General features: G+C 41.1%; 3 non-coding genes across 3 annotated transcripts; all 3 read left to right on the top strand.

Annotated features, from left to right (window-relative positions):
* Positions 1-11,751: 11,751 nt before the first annotated feature.
* LOC120037038 lies at positions 11,752-11,915 on the top strand. Its single transcript, XR_005474737.1, has one exon. It is a non-coding gene; the product is annotated as a U1 spliceosomal RNA (small nuclear RNA).
* A 5,028-nt stretch (positions 11,916-16,943) lies between these two features.
* LOC120037039 lies at positions 16,944-17,107 on the top strand. Its single transcript, XR_005474738.1, has one exon. It is a non-coding gene; the product is annotated as a U1 spliceosomal RNA (small nuclear RNA).
* Positions 17,108-19,991: 2,884 nt separating this feature from the next.
* Positions 19,992-20,155, top strand: LOC120037041. Its single transcript, XR_005474740.1, has one exon. It is a non-coding gene; the product is annotated as a U1 spliceosomal RNA (small nuclear RNA).
* Positions 20,156-21,210: the final 1,055 nt, after the last annotated feature.

The following is a 21,210-nucleotide window of genomic DNA, read 5'->3' on the forward strand; positions in this document are numbered from 1 at the left end:
GGCCAGCAAGTGGGTGTTTTCAGTGATTAAATTACATTTATTCAGCGCACGCGAGGGAGCCACGCCTGCAAAACCCGTTATTCAATTTAATAAGGTAAGTCTGAATAAAAACCAATGACAAGTGCGTAGGAAAGGCGTGCATAAGAAAGGCGTAATTTCATAAATTGGAATAGTGCCCGTAGTGAATACACCCACGCGCTGCTTGAGTTCACATGAGGTGCGATCAGTTTATCTCGCCCATTGCACCGGGGCTTGTATTCAGAAGAAAGGTGTGCTGACAACGAATTAACCAGTGGGTAACATTACGCAACGGTGCGTTATATCGAGCGCACAGCAGTGAGCAAAACGGACCACCACCTTCCTGATCCGTGTCGCCAGAAAGCATTTTCAACGTTGATTTAGCCCTACATTCAAATAGTTTCTATGCCCATTGTTGCACGTCACTTTTACTTGACTGACTTGACGAAACATACTATTTTCTTTAGTGATAGATTTACTTAATTCCGATGCACGTCTTCTAACGCAGTTTCGTCATGCGGGTAATAATCACGATAATGTGCTGTCAGTCGCCTTTACCAATAATACTCTACCTCATATCCCTGTAGCCTTTACCAATAATACTCTACCTCATATCCCTGTAGCCTATAACATCACATTGGATCATATTGATTAGGCTAATTAATATGAATCAACACCAAATGTAAATAAGATGTGACTTATTTATCGGTATTTTATTAACTACAATTCTTCAGGTGTCTTTCCCTTAAATCATCTGTCTCCCTATGAAAACCTAACTTCTCCACAACACTTTTCTACATGAAATTATAAAAGAACGTAACAAACCTCTGATGTTTTAGTCTTCTACCCGTAAGGTCCATTTCTTCCTCTTGGTCCTTAAACATGGACTTCCTGTGTTGGGACATGAGGTGGAGGGAGGAAAGAGGTGGAGAGGGGAGGAGAGAGGGAGGTGGAGGGAGGGAGGAGAAAGTGGGGGAGGAGAGAGAGAGGGGGGAGGTGGAGGGAGGAGAAAGCGGGGGAGGAGGGAGAGAGGGGGGAGGTGGAGGGAGGAGAAAGCGGGGGAGGAGGGAGAGAGGGGGGAGGTGGAGGGAGGAGAAAGCGGGGGTGGAGGGAGGAGAGAGGGAGAGGTGGAAAGCTGGGGGAGGAGGGCGAGAGGTATCAGGGATATACTGTATAGTGCCCTATGTGGCTCTGGTCTAAAGTAGTGCACTATATAGGGAATAGGGTGTCATTTGAGGGTACCTACTCTATACACTGTAGTAACATAGGACCTTATAGCTTATTGACATAGGATCTGTCTCTCTCACACACACACACACACACACACACATACACACACACACACACACACACACACACACACACACACACACACACACACACACACACACACACACACACACACACACACACACACACACACACACCTCACCTTAAACAGACTGACTACACTAGATTTACAGCACCTCACCTTAACAGACTGACTACACTACATTTACAACACCTCACCTTAACAGACTGACTACACTACATTTACAACACCTCACCTTATCAGACTGACTACACTACATTTACAACACCTCACCTTAACAGACTGACTACACTACATTTACAACACCTCACCTTAACAGACTGACTACACTACATTTACAACACCTCACCTTAACAGACTGACTACACTACATTTACAGCACCTCACCGTAACAGACTGACTACACTACATTTACAACACCTCACCTTATCAGACTGACTACATTTACAACACCTCACCTTAACAGACTGACTACATTTACAACACCTCACCTTAACAGACTGACTACATTTACAACACCTCACCTTAACAGACTGACTACATTTACAACACCTCACCTTAACAGACTGACTACACTACATTTACAACACCTCACCTTAACAGACTGACTACACTACATTTACAACACCTTAACAGACTGACTACACTACATTTACAGCACCTCACCTTAACAGACTGACTACATTTACAACACCTCACCTTAACAGACTGACTACACTACATTTATAACACCTCACCTTAACAGACTGACTACACTACATTTACAACACCTCACCTTAACAGACTGACTACATTTACAACACCTCACCTTAACAGACTGACTACATTTACAACACCTCACCTTAACAGACTGACTACATTTACAACACCTCACCTTAACAGACTGACTACACTACATTTACAACACCTCACCTTAACAGACTGACTACACTACATTTACAACACCTTAACAGACTGACTACACTACATTTACAACACCTTACCTTAACAGACTGACTACACTACATTTACAGCACCTCACCTTAACAGACTGACTACATTTACAACACCTCACCTTAACAGACTGACTACACTACATTTACAACACCTCACCTTAACAGACTGACTACACTACATTTACAACACCTCACCTTAACAGACTGACTACATTTAAAACACCTCACCTTAACAGACTGACTAAATTTACAACACCTCACCTTAACAGACTGACTACACTACATTTACAACACCTTAACAGACTGACTACACTACATTTACAACACCTCACCTTAACAGACTGACTACACTACATTTACAGCACCTCACCTTAACAGACTGACTACACTACATTTACAACACCTCACCTTAACAGACTGACTACATTTACAACACCTCACCTTAACAGACTGACTACACTACATTTACAACACCTCACCTTAACAGACTGACTACACTACATTTACAACACCTCACCTTAACAGACTGACTACACTACATTTACAACACCTCACCTTATCAGACTGACTACACTACATTTACAACACCTCACCTTAACAGACTGACTACATTTACAACACCTCACCTTAACTGACTGACTACACTAGATTTACAACACCTCACCTTAACAGACTGACTACACTACATTTACAACACCTCACCTTAACAGACTGACTACATTTACAACACCTCACCTTAACAGACTGACTACACTACATTTACAACACCTCACCTCACCTTAACAGACTGACTACACTACATTTACAACACCTCACCTTAACAGACTGACTACATTTACAACACCTCACCTTAACAGACTGACTACACTACATTTACAACACCTCACCTTAACAGACTGACTACACTACATTTACAACACCTCACCTTAACAGACTGACTACACTACATTTACAACACCTCACCTTAACAGACTGACTACATTTACAACACCTCACCTTAACAGACTGACTACACTACATTTACAACACCTCACCTTAACAGACTGACTACACTACATTTACAACACCTCACCTTAACAGACTGACTACACTACATTTACAACACCTCACCTTAACAGACTGACTACATTTACAACACCTCACCTTAACAGACTGACTACACTACATTTACAACACCTCACCTTAACAGACTGACTACACTACATTTACAACACCTCACCTTAACAGACTGACTACACTACATTTACAACACCTCACCTTAACAGACTGACTACATTTACAACACCTCACCTTAACAGACTGACTACATTTACAACACCTCACCTTAACAGACTGACTACACTACATTTACAACACCTCACCTTAACAGACTGACTACACTACATTTACAACACCTCACCTTAACAGACTGACTACACTACATTTACAACACCTCACCTTATCAGACTGACTACACCTCACCTTAACAGACTAACTACACTACATTTACAACACCTCACCTTATCAGACTGACTACACTAGATTTATTACAGTAAAGTTATGCTGTGGTATATATATAGAATATATTACAGTAAAGATATGCTGTGGTATATATGTAGAATATATTACAATAAAGATATGCTGTGGTATATATGTAGAATATATTACAATAAAGATATGCTGTGGTATATATGTAGAATATATTACAATAAAGATATGCTGTGGTATATATGTAGAATATATTGCAATAAAGATATGCTGTGGTATATATGTAGAATATATTACAATAAAGATATGCTGTGGTATATATGTAGAATATATTACAATAAAGATATGCTGTGGTATATATTTAGGATATATTACAATAAAGATATGCTGTGGTGTATATGTAGAATATATTACAGTAAAGATATGCTGTGCTAATATGTAGAATATATAACAGTAAAGATATGCTGTGGTATATATGTAGAATATAGTACAGTAAAGATATGCTGTGGTATATATTTAGAATATATTACAATAAAGATATGCTGTGGTATATATGTAGAATATAATACAATAAAGATATGCTGTGGTATATATGTAGAATATATTACAATAAAGATATGCTGTGGTATATATGTAGAATATATTACAGTAAAGATATGCTGTGGTATATATGTAGAATATATTACAATAAAGATATGCTGTGGTATATATGTAGAATATATTACAATAAAGATATGCTGTGGTATATATGTAGAATATATTACAGTAAAGATATGCTGTGGTATATATTTAGAATATATTACAATAAAGATATGCTGTGGTATATATGTAGAATATATTACAATAAAGATATGCTGTGGTATATATGTAGAATATATTACAATAAAGATATGCTGTGGTATATATGTAGAATATATTACAGTAAAGATATGCTGTGGTATATATGTAGAATATATTACAATAAAGATATGCTGTGGTATATATGCAGAATATATTACAATAAAGATATGCTGTGGTATATATGTAGAATATATTACAGTAAAGATATGCTGTGGTATATATTTAGAATATATTACAGTAAAGATATGCTGTGGTATATATGTAGAATATATTACAGTAAAGATATGCTGTGGTGTATATACAGTGCATTCGGAAAGTATTCAGACACCTTGACATTTTTCACATTTGTTACGTTACAGTCTGTACAGAAGTCACTGTACAGTGTTGGTCTGTTAGAGGTTGATGAGAGGGGCTGAATATCAACACAGCCATTCTCAGAGCCAGTTCCCCAGACACATTCTCAGTTACCCGACTAGTCCGGACTTGAACTCGATCAAACATCTCTGGAGAGATCTGAAAATAGCTGTGTAGCAACACTCCCAGTCCAACCTGTCAGAAGTTGAGAGGATCTGCAGAGAAGAATGGGGAGAAACTCCCTAAATACAGGTGTGCCAAGCTTGTAGTGTCATACCCAAGAAGACTCGAGGCTGTAATCACTGCCAAAGGTGCTTCAACAAAGTACTGAGTAAAGGGTCTGAATACTTATGTAAATGTGATATTTCCGGGTAGTTCTTTTTAAATAAATTTGTTAAAATTTCTAAAAACACATTTTTGCTTTGTCATTATGGGGTATTGTGATGTCATTATGGGTTATTGTTTGTAGATTGATGAGGGAAAAAACGATTTAAGAATAAGGCTGTAACATATCAAAATGTGTTAAAAGTCAAGGTGCTGTATCTCCATGAAGACCAACAGGTCCCTGTATAATTATTCCTGGCTTGGCAGTGGTCCAGTGGTGTCTGGACAGAGTTACACACACACACACACACACACACACACACACACACACACACACACACACACACACACACACACACACACACACACACACACACACACACACACACACACACACACACACACGGACACACACGGACAGAAAGACAGAGAGAGAAAAAGAGAGAGACACACAGACACTCATAGATTAAAACACTACAGGATAATAAACACAATATTTCACTTTTATTAAAAATATCATCAAGGTCTATATTTTCATAGTAATTATGTACATGGTGGGGGTCACTTCCATTTTAATTCCAGTCAAGTCAGAAAGTAAACCAAATTCCAAATTCCAAATTGTCTTCATTGAAATGCATTGAGGAGAATTTAGAATTGGAATTTCCGTCTACTTCCTGAATACCTGGTATGTAAATTAAATTAACCCCAACCCTGACTATGTATTGGTTTACCAACCTTTCTCAATATATTTTTCACTGATGAATTCTCACACCCAGGGGCCATTTAAATCAAATCACATTCTATTGGTCACATACACATATTTAGCAGATGTTATTGTGGGTGTAGTGTAATGCTTGTGTTTATAGGTTTTAGTCATTAAAACTAGTTTTTCAATCACTCTACAAATTTCTTAACTATAGTTTTGGTAAGTCGGTTAGGACATCTACTTTGTGCATGATACAAGTTCTTTTTCGAACAATTGTTTACAGACAGATTATTCCACTTATAATTCACTGTATCACAATTCCAGTGGGTCAGAAGTTTACATACACTAAGTTGACTGTGCCTTTAAACCGCTTGGAAAATTCCAGAAAATTCTGTCATGGCTTTAGAAGCTTCTGATAGGCTAATTTACATAATTTGAGTCAATTGGAGGTGTACCTGTGGATGTATTTCAAGGCCTACCTTCAAACCCAGTGCCTCTTTGCTTGACATCATGGGAAAATCAAAAGAAATCAGCCAAAAATTGTAAACCTCCACAAGTGTGGTTCATCCTTGGGAGCAATTTCCAAACGCCTGAAAGTACCACGTTCATCTGTACAAACAATAGTACGCAAGTATTAACACCATGGGACCACGCAGCCATCATACAGCTCAGGAAGGAGATGCGTTCTGTCTCCTAGAGATGAACGTACGTTGGTGCGAAAAGTGCAAATCAATCCCAGAACAACAGCACAGGACCTTGTGAAGTTGCTGGAGGAAACAGGTACAAAAATATCTATATCCACAGTAAAACGAGACCTATATCGACATAACCTGAAAGGCCGTTCAGCAAGGAAGAAGCCACTGCTCCAAAACCTCGATTAAAAAAGCCAGACTACAGTTTGCAACTGCACATGGGGACAAAGATCGTACTTTTTGGAGAAATGTCCTCTGGTCTGATGAAACAAAAATGTAACTGTTTGGCCATAATGACCATCATTATGTTTGGAGGAAAAAGGGGGACGCTTGCAAGCCGAAGAACACCATCCCAACCGTGAAGCACAGGGGTGGCAGCATAATGTTGTGGGGGTGCTTTGCTGCAGGAGGGACTGGTGCACTTCACAAAATGGATGTCGTCATGAGGAAGGGAAAATTATGTGGATATATTGAAACAACATCTCAAGACATCAGTCAGGAAGTTAAAGCTTGGTCGCAAATGGGTCTTCCAAATGGACAATGACCTCAAGCATACTTCCAAAGTTGTGTCAAAATGGCATTAAGGACAACAAAGTCAAGGTATTGGAATGGCTATCACAAAGCCCTGACCTCAATCCTATAGAAAATTTGTGGGCAGAACTGAAAAAAACGTTTGCGAGCATGGAGGCCTACTCAGTTACACCAGCTCTGTCAGGAGGAATTGTCCAAAATTCACCCAATTTATTGTGGGAAGGTTGTGGAAGGCTACCCAAAACGTTTGACCCAAGTTAAACAATTTAAAGGCAATGCTATCAAATACTAATTGAGTGTATGTAAACTTCTGACCCACTGGAAATGTGATGAAACAAATAAAAGCTGAAATAAATCATTCTCTCTACTATTATTCTGACATTTCACATTCTTAAAATAAAGTGGTGATTCTAAATGACCTAAGACAGGGAATATTTACAAGGATTAAATGTCAGGAATTGTGAAAAACTGAGTTTAAATGTATTTGGCGAAGGTGTATGTAAACTAACGACTTCAAATGTAGTAACTAAAGAGCACACACAGACAACATGCACACGACGGGAATGTGTTCACTCATCAGCGCTAGCTTCCTTACCATGAGCAGAAATTATACTTGATAACTGAAGATTAAAACTATCCTTAAAATTTGTTTTGTAGTTTGTAGATTTACAAAAATATATTTTTTTGCTGTTTATTACTGGGTTGACACTGAGTTGGCTTTGAATTCTGCAGATTCATTCCAGGGCTTCTACTTGCCGGTCCCAACAGAGCCAATAGCATCGCAGCTCTCACCTTCCCATTCCCTCCCAACAGAGCCAAGAGCATCACAGCTCTCACCCTCCCATTCCCTCCCAACAGAGCCAAGAGCATCACAGCTCTCACCCTCCCATTCCCTCCCAACAGAGCCAAGAGCATCACAGCTCTCACCCTCCCATTCCCTCCCAACAGAGCCAAGAGCATCACAGCTCTCACCCTCCCATTCCCTCCCAACAGAGCCAAGAGCATCACAGCTCTCACCCTCCCATTCCCTCCCAACAGAGCCAAGAGCATCACAGCTCTCACCCTCCCATTCCCTCCCAACAGAGCCAAGAGCATGGCAGCTCTCACCCTCCCATTCCCTCCCAACAGAGCCAAGAGCATCACAGCTCTCACCCTCCCATTCCCTCCCAACAGAGCCAAGAGCATCACAGCTCTCACCCTCCCATTCCCTCCCAACAGAGCCAAGAGCATCACAGCTCTCACCCTCCCATTCCCTCCCAACAGAGCCAAGAGCATCACAGCTCTCACCCTCCCATTCCCTCCCAACAGAGCCAAGAGCATCACAGCTCTCACCCTCCCATTCCCTCCCAACAGAGCCAAGAGCATCACAGCTCTCACCCTCCCATTCCCTCCCAACGGAGCCAAGAGCATCACAGCTCCCACCCTCCCATTCCCTCCCAACGGAGCCAAGAGCATCACAGCTCTCACCCTCCCATTCCCTCCCAACAGAGCCAAGAGCATCACAGCTCTCACCCCCCCACCCCCCTGAAGCAGCTCCAAAGTGTGGATGCACAGAATCTGATGGTGAAATTGACATTTATTTTGACATTTCATTTACACTGTAGATTGAGTCAGCATTTTCCACACTACCGACCGAAAGCTATACAATGAGTTAATTTCAGTCTTATAATCGATGCCTGTAGATATGTTTTTAAAGTAGTCATACTGAGACAATGGTTACTGCAGAACTTCTGGTGTTTCAAACAAAGTCTCTTGACACAGATTGCAGGTTAAGCAGAATTGGTGTTAAGGACACAAAGGCCTGTGCCAACAAGGTCATGGACAGGTATGTCATATCTCTAGAATGGATCCAATAAGGAAGTCATTTTAAAGGTCTCGTTAGTGATACAAACGGTCTGCAACAAAGACAGTACATCCAAGAGCCTTGTCTCCTCAGCAGTTTGAAAGTGTTCAATTCACAAAGTACTTCCTATGTGTGCTTGACTTTGAGGCTCTTTACCAATGGCCTGATGTCCTAGTTCAACTTCAACGGCCATCACGCGAAGCGGGGATTAGGAAACACAACTGTGTACTCTGTTGTCAACGGTACCTACAAACATGGCATTATTCTGTAGTATATTTTGTATTAAGAACTGGGTGTTTTGAGCCCTGAAAGTTGATTGGCTAACAGCCATGGTATATTTGAGCAATAATACATGAAAGCCAATGTGTTATGATGACATTTTTATCATGGCTGTGAGTGTCATAGCCATAAAAACAAAGTCCTCTGGGTTTTGTGGTACCGTAACCACACAATACATGGTTACAGTCTGTATCCAGGCAACGCTGAGTTGCGTTGTGCATAAGAAAAGCCTTTACTACACCCTCCCATTGCTTAAAGGTCACTAAACTCGCACAATCAAAATGACCTGCTCTGTCTGTTTTTAATAGGCTACGTTATTATTTTGTCTTCTAAACCAATTATTAATTTGCATGGTGGTAATTTGTGTGATACCTTTTTGAGAAGAATGGTTTTAGGAGCTTGGCAATCTAGAATTATTTTTTAATTTTATTCAACCTTTATTTAACTAGGCAAGTCAGTTAAGAACAAATTCTTATTTACCGAGGAACAGTGGGTTAACTGCCTTTTTCATAGGCTTTATCATTTTTTTCCCATTAGTACAAATCAACTCTCTGGTGCACCTATAATTTATTTTGTGTTGTTTACACTGTACCAAGCAATCAGGAACAATATATATATATAGTAGCCTACAGCGCTTGTTTGTCACATCGACGCAGCGCTGTCTCCTTCCTCTTCCTATGAGCTCAAGTCACGTCTTCCATACGTCTGACGTCATCTGCCTTTGTCTCCTTAGCGACCAGTCCGCTAAACATTCCCCCATTTTTTTCAAGTTGAATTGTTTTACTTGCGATCTCTGAATACTGACAAATATATTAGGCTACAGTTGTTCAGAGTTTACCAATTAATGTGATTATAATAGTCTATTAGGGAGGAGTGAATGAGACACCTGGCGCCATTCAAACAGGCCCTCGTCTTTTCTACACTGCGTTCAAGTTTGAGCCCAATCAATTGTCAACCCCTGAGAAGGACAACTTTAACCAAACTTATCTTGTAAATATATTTTTGTTGTCTTTTTTGCTAGACACGGAAAAGCAAACACATTTAACCACTTGTAAACAAATGTAATACATGATCATTATTACTGCACATCACAAAATAGTCCCCATTGGTTAGTGATAAACCGGTGGTTTGAGCCCTGAATGCTGGTTTAGTTGCCGTGGGGAACCTGTAAGATCCTCCATATCCATTAGTCTTTTCTATAAATTACTGTGTTTTATGTTGGTGTTAACAGCTGCAGTCTAGAAATGGAACAGCAAGGCCACTGACCATGATGTTAGGAGAGCTGCGGCAGACCACCTCAAACATGCTCCTTGTAGAGCCGGAGGTGGTGGTTTCCAAGTCACCACAACACAGGGCCGTTGCTAACGCAGCGAAATAAATCTATCATTTTGATGGATAATTATTCAATTAATTATATTTATTTGAACTTAACTGTATTTTGTCTGTTATCACCGTTTTACATCGTGTTATTTGACTGAATGTTTTGTGCAAATACTGGAGTAATGTAATGAGTAGTGTGATTGTTCATTTAAAAAAAATACAGACCATTTTTTGGTTACTGCCTCCAGGTGTATAGGTTACAAGTACACTGAAATGGTGTTCTTTGCAAGTCGTTTAAACAACGACCTGAAAAATATGTCATTTCATCTTTCACTTTCAACCAAAACGGGCCGTAGACGGATGTCTTTTCAACAAAAACCGAATGTACATTAGCCGTCGGGCATAGTCGTCTTTTTAACGACAGTTTGATGGGTGGGACTGTTCTACTGTATCTTCGTCCGTTCAGCTCTGACATTGCTCGTCCATCTGTATATGGTCTAAATTCATTCCTACTGAGATTTGTTTGTATTGGGTAAATGTTGTGAAATGTGTTAGATATTACTGCACGGTCGGAGCTAGAAGCACAAGTATTTCGCTATACCCGCAATAGCGTCTGATAATCACGTGAATGTGACATATAACATTTGATTTGAAGTACTAGGCTACTGTTTCTCCTCCATGTCTGAGGTTCGTTCGCCTCCCTGTGGTCGATGGTGGAATCATATTTTACTGAGAGCAGAAAAGAGGCGTGATGAAACTATTCCTACAATGTCTGGAACGCTACAAAACACCAGAAATAGTTGGTGTCATTCGGTTGGCTGTGTGTGCACGAACGTGATTTCAGCATTTTGGTACATCGTCTACTTGTGTGTAATCAGACGGACATTTAGACAGCAAAATCAATGTGTATAGAATTTCTACCGTGTTGCATGATGGGTTAATAGTCGGAGAGTGATATAATATAGTAAAACAAAGTGTATCGCTTTTCCACCGCTTTGTGCGCAACTGTAGTCGTAAATGTCATTAAACCTTCTTCGATATGATGTGGAATTATCAGTAGTAGAAGTGGTAACCGTGAGTCAAACATCTTTGCCCTGGAATGAGTCGCCCTCTACCAACGTGTACAACTCATACTTACCTGGCAAGGGAGACACCGTGATCAAGAAGGCGGTTCACCCAGGGCGAGGCTCAGCCATTGCACTCCGGCTGTGCTGACCCCTGCGAATTTCTCAAATGTGGAAATCTCGATTGCATAATTTATGGTAGTGGGGGACTGCGTTCGCGCTCTCTCCTGATCTTCATGTTTAAAAAAAAAAAAAGTATCAACAGATTGACACTGTTGTGAGTTTTTAACTCGACTTTCCTATTGAGAAGGAGATTTGTCAACATTTCCATTTTCTTATCAGATGATTGGCTATATAGAATGTAGGCTCTATTTAAAAGCCAACTAAGGCCTCAGAGATACATTTTGTCTTCTGAAAACCACAATGTGTGTGATCTGTTATTGTAGCACTGGTGATTATGCCTGTCATGTCCTGATTATGTCAAGGAAAAAGTAACCTGGATTGAGGTTGTATTTGCAAGATAATTAAGTCATTTATAGGACAGTTTGTCATTTAAAACCACAATAAACAGACTGCATCACATCCGGCCGTGTTGTCCCATGGGGCGGCGCACAATTGACCCAGCGTCGTCCGGGTTGGCCGGGGTAGGCCGTCATTGTAAATAATAATTTCTTCTTAACTGACTTGCAATATTTATTGACAACAATAGATTACTGCTCATTGTAACATATTGATCAAAATTAGGAGGGAGGAAATTGTTTGAATGACTTGGATAATCACATTAGCTTTGAACGTGTCCCTGAAGTTGAAATGTCCAGAATACAGATTTGGAACGTTAACTTGGTCTGCTTTGATTTCATATCGTCTGAAATGGAACCGGTCTATATCACGAGGCTCATCAACTTTGTATATTGTATCCAACTCTCATTTCCTTTTCAAACTTATTTTTGTGTCATTGTTAGTGTGGTTGTATTGTGTTTTGAATTGTCAAATAAATCGTTCTACCTAAGTGATCCTTAAGGTGGGGCGATGGCGTCATCAGCCACTTCACAGTCGAGAAATGAGAGTTGTATTGACTATACAAAGTTAATGAGCCTCGGTGATATAGATGGATTTATTCATATTCTCAGCAGTCAGGTACCTATCCAGTTCACACCCAAGACAGCTGACAGAGGTTTTTGGTGTAACCACTGAGTTATCCAGGGGAGCCTGCAACATTTACTCTGGATCCAAATAAGATGGATTCTGTTGTTCCAAGATGCAGATCTATTCCACAGACATTTCCCTGGTCAACCATTACCATGACAACATATATTTCCCTGGTCAACCATTACCATGACAACAGACATTTCCCTGGCCAACCATTACCATGACAACATACATTTCCCTGGTCAACCATTACAATACCACAGACATTTCCCATTAAATCCCTGATCAACCACTCTCTTTTGATAACTTCTGTAACCGTAATAGCCTTGGTTTCATGCATGTTAACATTAGAAGCCTCCTCCCTAAGTTTGTTTTATTCACTGCTTTAGCACACTCAACCCGGATGTCCTAGCCGTGTTTGAATCCTGGCTTAGGAAGACCACCAAAAACTCTGAAATCTCCATCCCTAACTACAATCTACTGCAGAGATAGCCTGCAGAGTTCTGTCCTACTATCCCAGGTCTGTACCCAAACAATTTGAACTTATACTTTTAAAAATACACCTCTCTAAAAACAAGAGTGCTATAGACCACCCTCTGCCCCCAGCTGTGCTCTGGACACCATATGTGAACTGATTGCCCCCCATCTATCTTCAGAGCTCGTGCTGCTAGGTGACCTAAACTGGGACATGCTTAACACCCCAGCCACCCTACAATCTAAGCTTGATGCCCTCAATCTCACACAAATTATCAATGAATCTACCAGGTACCACCCCAAAGCCGTAAACACGGGCACCCTCATAGATATCATCCTAACCAACTTGCCCTCAAAATACACCTCTGCTGTTTTTAACCAAGATCTCAGCGATCACTGCCTCATTGCCTGTATCCGTAATGGGTCAGCGGTCAAACGACCTCCACTCATCACTGTCAAACGCTCCCTGAAACACTTCAGCGAGCTGGCCTTTCTAATTGACCTGGTCTGGGTATCCTGGAAGGATATTGATCTCATCCCGTCAGTAGAGGATGCCTGGTTATTTTTTTTTAGTTCCTTCCTCGCCATCTTAAATAAGCATGCCCCATTCAAGAAATTTAGAACCAGGAATAGCCCGTGGTTCTCTCCAGACCTGACTGCCCTTAACCAACACAAAAACATCCTGTGGGGTTCTGCATTAGCATCGAACAGCCCCCGTGATATGCAACTTTTCAGGGAAGTTAGAAACCAATATACACAGGCAGTTAGAAAAGACAAGGCTAGCTTTTTCAAGCAGAAATTAGCTTCCTGCAACACAAACTCCAAAAAGTTCTGTGACACTGTAAAGTCCATGGAGAATAAGAACACCTCCTCCCAGCTGCCCACTACCCTGAGGATAGGAAACTCTGTCACCACCGATAAATCCACTATAATTGAGAATATCAATAAGCATTTTTCTACGGCTGGCCATGCTTTCCACCTGGCTACCCCGGTCAACAGCACTGCATCCCCCACAGCAACTCGACCAAGCCTTCCCCATTTCTCCTTCTCCCAAATCCAGTCAGCTGATGTTCTGAAAGAGCTGTAAAATCTGGACCCCTATAAATCAGCCGGGCTAGACAATCTGGACCCTTTCTTTCTAAAATGATCTGCCGAAATTGTTGCAACCCCTATTACTAGCCTGTTCAACCTCTCTTTCGTGTCGTCTGAGATTCCCAAAGATTGGAAAGCAGCTGCGGTCATCCCCCTCTTCAAAGGGGGGGACACTCTTGACCCAAACTGCTACAGACCTATATCTATCCTACCCAGCCTTTCTAAGGTCTTTGAAAGCCAAGTCAACAAACAGATTACCGACCATTTCGAATCCCACCGCACCTTCTACGCTATGCAATCTGGTTTCAGAGCTGGTCATGGGTGCACCTCAGCCACGCTCAAGGTCCTAAACAATATCTTAACCGCCATCGAGCTTTCGACTCTGTCAATCACCATATCCTCATCGGCAGACTCGATAGCCTTGGTTTCTCAAATGATTGCCTCGCCTGGTTCACCAACTACTTCTCTGATAGAGTTCAGTGTGTCAAATCGAAGGGCCTGTTGTCCGGGCCTCTGGCAGTCTCTATGGGGGTGCCACAGGGTTCAATTCTTGGGCCGACTCTCTTCTCTGTATACATCAATGATGTCGCTCTTGCTGCTGGTGAGTCTCTGATCCACCTTTACGCAGACGACACCATTCTGTATACTTCTGGCCCTTCTTTGGACACTGTGTTAACAACCCTCCAGACGAACTTCAATGCCATACAACTCTCCTTCCGTGGCCTCCAACTGCTGTTAAATACAAGTAAAACTAAATGCATGCTCTTCAACCGATCGCTGTCTGCACCTGCCCGCCCGTCCAGCATCTCTACTCTGGACGGTTCTGACTTAGAATATGTGGACAACTACAAATACCTAGGTATCTGGTTAGACTGTAAACTCTCCTTCCAGACTCACATCAAACATCTCCAATCCAAAGTTAAATCTAGAATTGGCTTCCTATTTCGCAACAAAGCATCCTTCACTCATGCTGCCAAACATACCCTCGTAAAACTGACCATCCTACCAATCCTCGACTTCGGCGATGTCGTTTACAAAATAGCCTCCAATACCCTACTCAATAAATTGGATGCAGTCTATCACAGTGCCATCCGTTTTGTCACCAAAGCCCCATATACTACCCACCAATGCGACCTGTATGCTCTCGTTGGCTGGCCCTCGCTTCATATTAGTCGCCAAACCCACTGGCTCCAGGTCATCTACAAGACCCTGCTAGGTAAAGTCCCCCCTTATCTCAGCTCGCTGGTCACCATAGCAGCACACACCTGTAGCACGCGCTCCAGCAGGTATATCTCTCTGGTCATCCCCAAAGCCAATTCCTCCTTTGGCCGCCTTTCCTTCCAGTTCTCTGCTGCCAATGACTGGAACGAATTACAAACATCTCTGAAACTGGAAACACTTATCTCCCTCACTAGCTTTAAGCACCCGCTGTCAGAGCAGCTCACAGATCACTACACCTGTACATAGCCCATCTATAATTTAGCCCAAACAACTACCTCTTCCCTTGCTGTATTTATTTATTTTGTTCCTTTGCCCCCCATTATTTATATTTCTACTTTGCACATTCTTCCACTGCAAATCTACCATTCCAGTGTTTTACTTGCTATATTGTATTTACTTCACCACCATGGCCTTTTTTTTGCCTTTACCTCCCTTATCTCATCTCATTTGCTCACATTGTATATAGACTTATTTTTCTACTGTATTATTGACTGTATGTTTGTTTTACTCCATGTGTAACTCTGTGTTGTTGTATGTGTCGAACTGCTTTGCTTTATCTTGGCCAGGTCGCAATTGTAAATGAGAACTTGTTCTCAACTGGCCTACCTGCTTAAAGAAAGGTGAAATAAAAAAATATTTAATAAATTACCATGCCACACACACCTCAGCACGCTGCTCATAACCAACAGGGTTTTTTTGCAGTGAGAATTTGCAGGAAGTTATTTTGCCGACATCTATTTAGGCATATTAAAACGACTTTCAACTGTCAATTTACAAATACAATTACAAATATGAGTATGTCCATGTCAGCACACCCCTAGTAGCTACTAGTGTGTCTTGTTGTTGATGAAGTAGTAGGCGACTTTCTCCTCCATGTCTGGGTTTCGTTGCCTCCCTGTGGTCGATGGTGGAGTCAAATGTTACTGAGAGCAGAAAACAAGCGTGATGAAACTATTCCTACAATGTCTGGAACGCTACAAAACACCAGAAATAGTTGGTGTCTTTCGGCTGGCTGTGTGTGCACGAACGGGATTTCAGCATTTTGGTACATCGTCTACTTGTGTGTAATCAGACGGACATTTAGACAAACAATGCAATGTATAGAATTTCTACCGTGTTGCATGATGGGAAAACAGTCGGACCGTGATATAATATAGTAAAACAAAGTGCATCGCTTTTCCACCGCTTTGTGCGCAACTGTATACGTAAACGTCATTAAACCCTGGGCGATATGATGTGATATTTTCAGTAGTAGAAGTGGTAACCGGGAGTCAAACACCTTTGTCCTGGAATGAGTCGCCCTCTACCAACGTGTACAACTCATACTTACCTGGCAAGGGAGACACCGTGATCAAGAAGGCGGTTCACCCAGGGCGAGGCTCAGCCATTGCACTCCGGCTGTGCTGACCCCTGCGAATTTCTCAAATGTGGAAATCTCGATTGCATAATTTATGGTAGTGGGGGACTGCGTTCGCGCTCTCTCCTGATCGTCATGTTATAAATAAAGTATCAACAGATTGACACTGTTGTGAGTTCTTAACTCGACTTTCCTATTGAGAAGGAGATTTGTCAACATTTCCATTTTCGTATCAGATGAATGGCTATATAGAATGTAGGCTCTATTTAAAAGGCAACCAAGGCCTCAGAGATACATTTTGTCTTTTGAAAACCCCAATGTGTGTGATCTGTTATTGTACCACTGGTGATTATGCCTGTCATGTCCTGATTATGTCAAGGAAAACGCCTACTTGTGAATGGATCATTTTGCGCCCTCAGACGTCATCTGGATTGAGGGTGTATTTGCAAGATAATTAAGTCATTTATAGGACAGTTTGTCATTTAAAACCACAATAAACAGACTGCATCACATCCGGCCGTGTTGTCCCATAGGGCGGCGCACAATTGGCCCAGCGTCGTCCGGGTTGGCCGTCATTGTAAATAATAATTTCTTCTTAACTGACTTGCAATATTTATTGACAACAATAGATTACTGCTCATTGTAACATATTGATCAAAATTAGGAGGGAGGAAATTGATTGAATGACTTGGATAATCACATTAGCTTTGAACGTGTCCCTGAAGTTGAAATGTCCAGAATACAGATTTGGAACGTTAACTTGGTCTGCTTTGATTTCATATCGTCTGAAATGGAACCGGTCTATATCACCGAGGCTCATCAACTTTGTATATTGTATCCAACACTCATTTCGTTTTCAAACTTATTTTCGTGTCATTGTAAGTGTGGTTGTATTGTGTTTTGAATTGTCAAATAAATCTTTCTACCTAAGTGATCCTTAAGGTGGGGCGATGGCGTCATCAGCCACTTCACAGTCGAGAAATGAGAGTTGTATTGACTATACAAAGTTAATGAGCCTCAGTGATATAGATGTATTTACTCATATTCTCAGCAGTCAGGTACCTATCCAGTTCACACCCAAGACAGCTGCCAGAGGGTTTTGGTGTAACCACTGAGTTATCCAGGGGAGCCTGCAACATTTACTCTGGATCCAAATAAGATGGATTCTGTTGTTCCAAGATGCAGATCCATTCCACAGACATTTCCCTGGTCAACCATTACCATTCCACAGACATTTCCCTGGTCAACCATTACCATGCCACAGACATTTCCCTGGTCAACCATTACCATGCCACAGACATTTCCCTGGTCAACTATTACCATGCCACAGACATTTCCCTGTTCATCCATTACCATGCCACAGACATTTCCCTGTTCATTCATTACCATGCCACAGACATTTCCCTGGTCCATTTATTTCCTGATGAAGTCAGTCAAAACAGAGATGTCAGTGGAGTGGGTCTTTCTAAAACCAGACTGTAGTTCTGATAACAGTATTCTTGCCAGTATATTCATCCATCTGTTCATAAATGACTTTTTCCAGCACCTTAGACTGAACACTCAACATAGATACAGGTCTGTTTTGCTGCCCTTCTTGTGGATAGGGGTCAATCTAACATTGGCCATATACCACAAACCCCAGAGGTGCATTATTGCTATTAGAAACTGGTTACCAACTAAATTAGAACAGTAAAAACATTTGTTTTTGTCAATCTGCATTCAGGGCTCAAACCACCCAGTTTATCATTTCTAATAGATCACCTGTCTGAAAAGTACGACAAACTATGAGTTGTAGTAGCCTATTCACTTGGCCCAGCGTTGTCCAGGTTTGGCCGGTGTAGGCTGTCATTTGTAAATAAGAATTTGTAGCCTAGTTAAATAAATCGGACTTGCCGAGTTAAATAAAGGTTAAATAAAGATAATTAAATAAAAACTCAGCTATGGAGGCCAAAACAACCACTCAGTCAAGCTATTTTTGACTGTGATTTCAGTAGGTGCATGTCGTATGCATCAATACGTAACACTTACTGTTAAGAAAAACGTTTCTCCCCCGTCCTATTACCACAGATAGAACAATGTGTTCATTATTAACGTCTCTGTTACTGTAGCTACTAGAGGTGTGTCGAGTAGTCAGACAAAACGAGGATCGTAACTGATATGGGCAATTTTCTGGAAACGATTATGATCCAAGTCTTTTTTGTAATAATCTGTGATCGGAATAAACTTTTTTTTTTTCAGGTGCCAGCAAGAATCTCTCAGTCATGTGCTTGATCTAAGTAAATCACCTGGCTAGTTTCCGTGTCTGTAAAGAGAAGGGCGGGCTGTATGTTGATCTTGCTGCTCTGATTGGATAGAGTGAAGCTGTATTTCTTCCTCCACTGGCTTCATCATTTCATCCTCTCTCTTTTCCTGGCATGTTTCTGGTCTGATCATAGTGTTATCATTTAGATTTCTGCTGCCTGCTACTATGATAAATTATAAATACGAGTATTTCCATGTCAGCACACCCCTAGTAGCTAATGTGTCTTGTTGTCGATGAAGTAGTAGGCGACTGTTTCTCCTCCATGTCTGGGTTCGTCCGCCACCCTTTGGTCGATGGTGGAATCACATGTTACGGAGAGCAGAAAACAAGCGTGATGAAACTATTCCTACAATGTCTGGAACGCTACAAAACACCAGAAATAGTTGGTGTCTATCGGTTGGCTGTGTGTGCACGAACGTGATTTCAGCATTTTGGTACATCGTCTACTTGTGTGTAATCAGACGGACATTTATACAAACAATGCAATGTATAGAATTTCTACCGTGTTGCATGATGGGAAAACAGTCGGACCGTGATATAATATAGTAAAACAAAGTGCATCGCTTTTCCACCGCTTTGTGCGCAACTGTATACGTAAACGTCATTAAACCCTGGGCGATATGATGTGATATTTTCAGTAGTAGAAGTGGTAACCTGGAGTCAAACACCTTTGTCCTGGAATGACTCGCCCTCTACCAACGTGTACAACTCATACTTACCTGGCAAGGGAGACACCGTGATCAAGAAGGCGGTTCACCCAGGGCGAGGCTCAGCCATTGCACTCCGGCTGTGCTGACCCCTGCGAATTTCTCAAATGTGGAAATCTCGATTGCATAATTTATGGTAGTGGGGGACTGCGTTCGCGCTCTCCCCTGTTCTTCATGTTAAAAATAATGTATGAAAAGAGTCAAGCTCTTATGTTATGACATTTTAACCCTGAGTTCTGGTGAGTTTTGTATTGAGGAGATTTATCAACATTTTCATTTTCTTATCAGATGAATGGCTATATAATGTAGGATCTATTTAAAAGCTAACTAAGGCCTCAGAGATACTTTTTGTCTTCTGAAAACCACAATGTGTGTGATCTGTTATTGTACCACTGCTGATTATGCCTGTCATGTCCTGATTATGTCAAGGAAAAGGCCTACTTGTGAATGGATCCTTTTGCGCCCTCAGACGTAATCTGGATTGAGGTCTTTTATTTGCTAGATAATTAAGTAATTTATAGGACAGTTTGTCATTTAAAACCACAATTAACAGGCTGCATCACATCCGGCCGTGATTGGTAATCCCATAGGGCGGCGCACAATTGGCCCAGCGTCGTCCGGGGTAGGCCGTCATTGTAAATAAGAATTTGTTCTTAACTGATTTGCCTAGTTAAATATATACAGGTAAATAACAAAAAATAAAACAACAACAATAGATTACTGCTCATTGTAACATAATGATCAAAATTAGGAGGGAGAAAATTGTTTGAATGACTTGGATAATCACATTAGCTTTGAACGTGTCCCTGAAGTTGAAATGTCCAGAATACAGATTTAGAACGTTAACTTGGTCTGCTTTGATTTCATATCGTCTGAAATGGAACCGGTCTATATCACCGAGGCTCATCAACTTTGTATATTGTATCCAACTCTCATTTCGTTTTCAAACTTATTTTTGTGTCATTGTAAGTGTGGTTTGGTTGTATTGTGTTTTGAATTGTCAAATAAATCTTTCTACCTAAGTGATCCTTATGGTGGGGCGATGGCGTCATCAGCCACTTCACAGTCGAGAAATGAGAGTTGTATTGACTATACAAAGTTAATGAGCCTCGGTGATATAGATGGATTTATTCATATTCTCAGCAGTCAGGTACCTATCCAGTTCACACCCAAGACAGCTGCCAGAGGTTTTTCGTGTAACCACTGAGTTATCCAGGGGAGCC

The sequence above is a fragment of the Salvelinus namaycush genome, unplaced genomic scaffold, assembly GCF_016432855.1.
Source record: "Salvelinus namaycush isolate Seneca unplaced genomic scaffold, SaNama_1.0 Scaffold155, whole genome shotgun sequence".
NCBI lineage: Eukaryota > Metazoa > Chordata > Actinopteri > Salmoniformes > Salmonidae > Salvelinus > Salvelinus namaycush.